The 7565-nt window shown below is 41.5% G+C and overlaps 1 protein-coding gene and 1 long non-coding RNA gene across 4 annotated transcripts in view; one reads left to right on the top strand and one right to left on the bottom strand.

Annotated features, from left to right (window-relative positions):
- LOC117879117 overlaps nucleotides 1–3403 on the bottom strand; it is a 29167-nt gene extending 25764 nt beyond the window's left edge. The window contains exon 1 of the long non-coding RNA XR_004646186.1: nucleotides 3137–3403. This is a non-coding gene — a long non-coding RNA (uncharacterized LOC117879117). The remainder of the gene's footprint in view (nucleotides 1–3136) is intronic.
- The window catches only part of NPR3 (natriuretic peptide receptor 3), a 58229-nt gene that overhangs the window by 29704 nt on the left and 20960 nt on the right, over nucleotides 1–7565 (top strand). The window lies entirely within an intron of this gene.

Here is a 7565-nt window from a genome sequence, read left to right as displayed (position 1 = left end):
TGTCAAGAGTCAGAACTATTGGAGCTCTTAGTACATGGTCTCCTGACATGACAGACTAATGGCTGGTTCAGAGCTGCTAGGATTTATTGTGTCAAGGGTTACTGAAAGGCTTTTTAGTTTTCACTTTCCTGACGTAACAGTCAGGCACACATCTGAGCAGCTGATATGTCAATGCAGCTAACATCTTTATGATGGGGAGAGGAAGTTAGTACTCATGCAGAAATTAACAGAAGTATTGGGAGCATAAGCTTTCATGGGTAAGAACCTCACTTCTTCAGATGTAAGAAGTGAGGTTCTTACCCACGAAAGCTTATGCTCCCAATACTTCTGTTAGTCTCAAAGGTGCCACAGGACCCTCTGTTGCTTTTTAGTGGGCTAAATGCTGCCCTTAGTGCAGGCTAACATGGATGAAACTATGTTCTTTTTCAAACGTAAACTGAATATTAAGGAAATGGCCTTTTCTGCACTAGATATGTTTTTCTATTATTATTTTTTCCTCTTTCCCTTAGCAGGGGCTGCTTTTCTTCCTGTTTCTTTGAACCACTAAGCTCCAACTCCATTAGGGAAACAGTCTTGTTGCCTGAGAGAATGGGGTATATTTTCAGCATGTGTGGATTTAAACACACAACTCCCATTAACTGCTTTGAGGCTGTTCCTCTCATTCCAACTGCTGTGTTGCCCTCACACTCTTTCCAGTATCCCACTGAACATGCAGTATCCCAGCGAACATGCAGGTTTAGGCAACTGGCCGTGTTCCTGCCAACTTTGACAGTACCAAGACACAAAATGTTAGTGACAGCTTTATGGCTGAATCCCAGTGCTTTTTTCTGAACACACTTAATCTTTGAGGTGGCTTGAAATCCAGATCTGAAGCTGGAGCTCAGCTCTCTTTTAATGGACACTTCCCTGTTAACTCCTGTCTACATGAATTGATTAGTGAGTTCATAGTCATAGTCTTTCCCCATACATTAGGCACTCGAGTTTGAAAATATTAGCCATTTCACATAGCTCGAGTGAGGCTGATGCTTAGACCCTTCTCCATCACTAAAACACTCCATGGCTTTAATATATAATAGGGAGGCTCAGTATTCTGCAATTCTAAACGCAAAACACGTTGCTATACATAGAGCAATCAGGATATGGAGAGTTATGGGTCCCCAGTAGCTGTAATTTGGCAGTCTTCCACATAAGTAACATTTTGTATTGCTCTACATGCTGTTAAGGTTAATGCCTTAGTATATATGTACAGTGTGGTCACATTATGGCTGTTTGGGGGATCCATAACTTTGAAGTGCCTGACTTTTGAGTATGTAAAAATCACAACCATAGTGTAGCACTAATATAGTTTTTGCATTTAATTTCCTTGGAGGATTATTTTTGATAATGAAACATGACTACAAAGGGCAGAAAGATGGGGAATAGAGGGGAAAGATTGAAAAATGAAAGGAAAAATGTGCATTTATTTGACTATGACTTTTGGCTATGCAACTAGACCATATTTTGCACATTTTGGGATCTCATACATAGGGTGCATTGCACCCTACAATGGGTGTGTAATCTGAAGTTGGTGGTAAGAAGTCTGAGCAGGAAGGTTCTCCACCTCCCTTTATGACAGTCACCAAAAGGGCGCAACAAATCTGGCAGCCTTTTCTGCTGATCACTCAGGTCATCCAAGCCACACATCGGTGGGGCACAGAGAGAATCTGGAACAGCCAAGATTAAGATAGACCCATTTTGCCTGCATATATATAGTGTTTGGATGGGAGCTTCTCTCTTTCACTTGTTAGTTGAAAAATTAGCAGAAAATAGGGTTCCCAACATTCTTCAATGCTTCTAACTTTTAAATCTTAGCTAGCAGAATTATTTATTACCTACAAGATTAGAGGATCTTATAAAAGCTTTTATCAAATTTGGGGCTCTTCCTTGAGTACAGTCTACTGCTGAACTGCACAATTAGTTACTACGGAGACCCAGATTTTGCCTTTAAGCATCCTACAAAGAACTCCTCAGAAGTATAGTATCCCCCACTGGATACATTTCATTGAATGTCCATTTATTCCATCACTTTCTACCCCTTTCCACAGTGATGTATTTTCTTCTTATGGAGAGGGGAGGGTGTGTTATTTTTTGCTAGTGAATTTTGCTTTTAGTATTGGATGGTCTACCATCTGAATAAACAAGAAATTCACACATTGCTCTATAAAGTTCAATATCATTCTAAATGGCCATTTTTTATATACCAGCGACCAAGATTTTCAAAAGAGATTAGTCATTTTAGAGTACCTCAAGTTTCAGATGCACAATTTGAGACACCATAAAGGGGCTTAAACCGATGAGGACCCACTATCTGAAAATGAGGCCACTTTAAAGTATTTAAAGTTGGGCTCCCCAAAATCCCTAGTCTTTTTAAATATCTTGGCCACTGTTATTTAAGAAAAAAATAAAAAATATTGCATGTACAGATACCTCAAACATTGCCAAAGAGAATGATACCAAACTTTCCAAAGCAATTCATGTGTGGGCTAAGAACTAACATGAGATATTTTGGATCAAATAGTCTTTGCTTCAGAGAGTTGTGTGTTTGAAAATAGGGGGTATGTAAGGAAGTGCCTTCTTAGCCATAACTAGAGTGCCTAGTATGCAGGGCCGGCGCTTTCACTAGGTGACCCTAGGCGGTCACCTAGGGCGGCAGGATTTGGGGGGTGGCATTTTGCTGTCCTCGGCAGAAATTCGGCAGCGGGGGGTCCTTCAGCTCCAGGTCTTCGGTGGAAATTCGGCGGCGGGTCCTTCACTCGCTCCGGGACCCGCCGCCAAAGTGCCCCGAAGACCCGAAGTGGAAGGACCGCCGCCGCCAAATGCTCAGAGGAGGAGCGCTGCTGCCTAGGGCGGCAAAAACCCTGGTGCCACTCCTGCTAGTATGACAGATGGTATATTAAAATTATTTTGTATTTACAGGGTTCCCCCCCAAAAAACAGTTCTAGTTACAGCTGTAGAGCTACAAAGTGAAACTGGATGAGTGTTATCAAAGACAAATGGAATGGTACCCAATAACAGGAACCGAAGTTCCTTCAAGACAATCTGTGAAATTATCTCAAAATCATTAAATAGCAAAATAATGAATTAATGTTCATCTTACCGCTATGTCCTCGCCTTTGCAGTATACCTTTCAGCTGCAACAGTGCAACCATTAGAGAGGAACAGCCTAAGAGGGCTCTTTGTTACACATGCCTGTGACACCTTTATTGTGAAAAAGAAAAAAAAAATATCACAGCAATAGGGATTTTCCAGATGGTGCAGCAGGAGGATAGGCAGGTAGACTAAGTGCTATATAACATCCCATATTTCCTTTTAAGCGTTTGTGCTTGAAAATGCTATGTGACTAATGTGAGGGCTAACCAATGCACAAGGCATTACATAGTTTGGGGTGCCTCTTCCACTAGAAATGGGGGGAAATTACTTTTTTTAAACTGGAAAACATGAAACCAGCAGAATTTCCAGTGTTAGGTTTGCCAGGCCTAAAGCAGACATTACTAAAACTATTAATCTTCAGTACTTTAAGACTGACTGCTTTTAGGAACTCAGGCTGTTTGGATTAAGCCCAGTGTGATGAAAGGGTACCCTATAAGTGTTCTTAGGGCGCAATGGGAATGAAAAGCCAGCAGTGTTCATGTCACATACACAAGATTGCTTGCATCAGAAGCTGCTACAGTAAAAGAGCATGTTCTAGAATAAGACAGCTCTCATGCCAAAACCAGCTGGTAGAATAGAAATGAGGAGAGCACCAAGAAAATATAGGAACCATCCAACAGGTGATGTATAAGGAGTTAGGGCAGGAGCCTAATGAAACTAGGTCCAAAAATCCAGTTGAGAAATCCTGGCAAAACTCCCATTGACTTCAGCGGGCCAGGATTTATTGAGTTGCCCAACTCTGTCTTTTATTTGTTTGTTTGTTTAAAAAAAAAAAAAGACATGAAAAACTAAGCCCTCCAATCTCTATCTAAAGAGGGACTGTCAAAGCGTGAGCTTTTCCACACCCAGATCCTACAGTTCCACGCAAACAGCTGCTGGAGAGAGTCTACTGTCTCTCAAGGTAGAAATAATTTTGTCTTCCTGATCTTTAGGCTGTGGCTTCCTTTTAACCTTTGCATTTCATTTTTCTGAGGTTCATTCACATGAACTGTTTGCTCCTTCTGTGGCACTGGCTCTAAACGTTTGGCAGATCTTTTTAAATGAAGCACAGGTGAGAATTAGAAACATCTGCAGCCCCAATTAAGATGTCAGAGAAATTTTAACTTTGATTCTATAAGCTTCAGAGTCAGGATGAACTATGCTTATTGCAGACAGCTGGCTTAAGGACGAAAGAATGTCTTCTGTGTAGTTACATAACAAGGAGCTTGATTATCTTAACACAGCCAATCGACTATGTAATTCTTTATTATCTATGTAACAGCTATTTACTTAACTGGTTACATGTTGTTATCTTTTGGCATTGTATATGTCCAGCTACAACTATGAGAGGTTTAACAGCACTTTATTTGTCCAGATTTTGAGCTGTTCAAAAGCAATTACATTAATGGTAAACTAAATATTGTTTACCATATATATTTGGGGATGAGGGGCCCCAGAAATGTCAAGAAGAGACCCACAATGGAGTGAAATCTTTGCTTACTCATTGGCTAGTTGCAGCCCAGGCAGGCACTTTTCCAATATAACTAAACTGTGAGTGAATGGGACCACCCTCCTTGTGGCTGAAAAGATAATTCACTGTGAATTATTGTGCACCAAGCTCAGGATGTGTTGTGGTTTTGAGATGTGAGCAATTGCTTACAGAAGAGGAACACGTGAACAGTTTAAGCGATATTGCCTTACAATGGGATCCATATTTGAATCCAGACTCCTAACGTAATTCACTGCATCAGCTGGCGGTGTTATTATTTATTATGTAGTCCTTTTCTAAGCACTGTTGCTTTCTGAAGAACAGAAACATAAAGGCAGTCCCTGCAATCTAAGATTCAGGCACCTATAAGATAAGATATACTGAGAGAGAGAGAGGGGAGAGCAGGACTACATGGTGCAAACTTTATTCACATTGGTGAACACTGACTCACACGAGTGATCCCACTGAGCTCAAAGTCATCTTCCTTTCACTAGCTGTTTCTTTCCATTGTTACATTTTTTTGGTTTATCTTGAGCTCAAAAATTGGGGGCCGGATTGCAGATTGAATTTGGTCCTGGCATGATTGCACATGGGTGTCTCCTTGTACCCTCCATGTGCTATACCCATGCAGAGGCTAGTCCCAATTGTAGCCCCAGGACACTCTTGTGCAGGGAGCTGTCAAGAGGTATAGCTATGACTACATAGCTCACAGTGGCCAGCAGAGCTAGTCAGATACAGGGGTGCACACATGCTCCTCCCCTAAAAGGGGCACATATTAGACGTCAAATTCTTGTTGGTGTGGCTGCTGGGCATAGCATTTCTGCTCCATGACATTGACTTAATGGTAAAATTGGGCCCTTTCTATGTAGGAAAAGTGCTGCAACAGCTTCTTCTACATGGGGCTCAGCTGAGATTGCAGGAGCTTGATGGCAGCACTGAATTTGCAAATATTATTGATTTATAGGGCTGTAGCACCCAGAGGCCCCATTGTATTGGCATTCTGTATTCACAGAGATAGTCAGTCTAGGCCCTGAGGAACTTAGTAGCTAAACAAATCAGACGGTTAAAGGGTGGAAGAAAAGCAGCATCTCTCACTCACGCAAATTGAGCCTTGTGCTGAGCTCCATTACATACGTGAAACTCCCATTGAAGTCAGTGGGAGTTGTGCCCACGCGCTAGTGGGCATGATTGGCATACTGCATATACAGTATACAGAACTGTATATATACAGTATACTGCAGAACTGGAATTAATTTGCAAACTGGACACTATCAAATTAGGCCTGAATAAAGACTGGGAGTGATGGGTCACTACAAAAAGTAATTTTCCCTCTGCTGATACTCACACCTTCTTGTCAACTGTTGGGAATGGGACGTCCACGTTGATTGCATTGGCCTTGTTAGCACTACAAAGGTAATTTTCCCTGTTAATATTCACCTCTTCTTGTCAGCTGTTGAGAATAAGCCACTTCCACCTTAATTGAATTGGTCTCGTTAGCACTGACTCCGCACTTGGAAGGCAACTCCCATATTTTCACGTGCTGTAATATATATACTGCTTACTGTATTTTTCACTCCATGCATCTGGTGAAGTGAGTTTTAGCCCACTAAAGCTTATGCCCAAATAAATATGTTAGTCTCTAAGGTGCTACAAGTACTCCTAGTTGTTTTTGCTGATACAGACTAACATGGCTACCACTCTGAAACCAGTATACATACACACACTCAGGGGTGCTGGAACTAGGGTGCTGCTGCACCCTCTGGCTTGAAGTGGTTTCCATCATTAACAGGGTTTACAGTTTTGTTCAATGACTTTCAGCACCCACCACTATACAAATTGTTCCAACGCCACCACACACTCTTGTCTTCTTTTTTTAATCATTTCTTAAATCGGGTGCATAAAGTAACATTGCATATCACTTCCAGGAAAGCAAGCAAAATTGACTCAGGTTTGGGTTTAGTTGATATTTTGGAGCCTGATCCTATTGAAGTCAATGGCAACACTCTCATTGACTTCAGTGGGAGCCAGGATCAGGCCCAAATCCTTTCAGGTTCAGTAGGTTTGGCCTGAGCTAGAACCTCAGAACTGAACACCCCAGATTTTGGGGAGAAATGAACCCAAATGCAAGTTCATGTGTGGTCCCTCTCCCTACAGGGCGCTGAACCAAAAATCCCCAGCTCCAACCTCCCTGAATTTTGAGGAAGTTTGGATCCTGCACTGAACTTTGCCACCCACTCTCTTGTCTAGGTTTTGACCTCACATCAGGCAAACTTAGCTGGCTTCAACTGAGTTTGAATTTTCAGTTTGAACCCAAAACTTGAAAAAAAAAAAAAAAAAAAAAAGATTTCAGACATCGCACCCAAAGAGACTTTTTTTTAAATTTGCCACCCTAGTGTGAACCAAACCTATCAATTTTTGCACTGCTCTGTTCATAAGTGTTCTGGAGATCAGTGTAAATGTAGCTCTAATGTGAAATCACATTTGCTCTCACTGAAGGGTAGTGCTGGTTTACAATAGCGTATTTGCTTTTAGGATTTATACTGGAAGATGACTTTTCATTTAGCTCATGCCATTTACTGAAACAGACGCAAAAGATGGGAAACCAGTTTTCTGGCAACTCCGGAGAACGTTACATAGTACAGAGTAAACAGCTTGCTCTGTTGTTCATTTGCTAGCGGAGAGATGGTCCGTTGAGCAAGATCCAGAATCAGCAGAAATGGAGGGGAGTAATCATTAAACAAACAAATCTGTCAGCAAAGTCAGAAAAACTTCCTCTCTCCATAAACATAATGGGGAGAGGATATTTTCATATCCAATGAAGTGTGCTGTGTAAAACAGACAATTAACCAGATGTGCTCTCCTGGGGTTTTGGAACAGGCGCATGTCTGCAGTAAACTATTGATCCAGT

The sequence above is a fragment of the Trachemys scripta genome, chromosome 6 (genome assembly GCF_013100865.1).
Source record: "Trachemys scripta elegans isolate TJP31775 chromosome 6, CAS_Tse_1.0, whole genome shotgun sequence".
Classification (NCBI taxonomy): domain Eukaryota; kingdom Metazoa; phylum Chordata; order Testudines; family Emydidae; genus Trachemys; species Trachemys scripta.
This window is presented reverse-complemented; position numbering and strand designations above follow the sequence as displayed.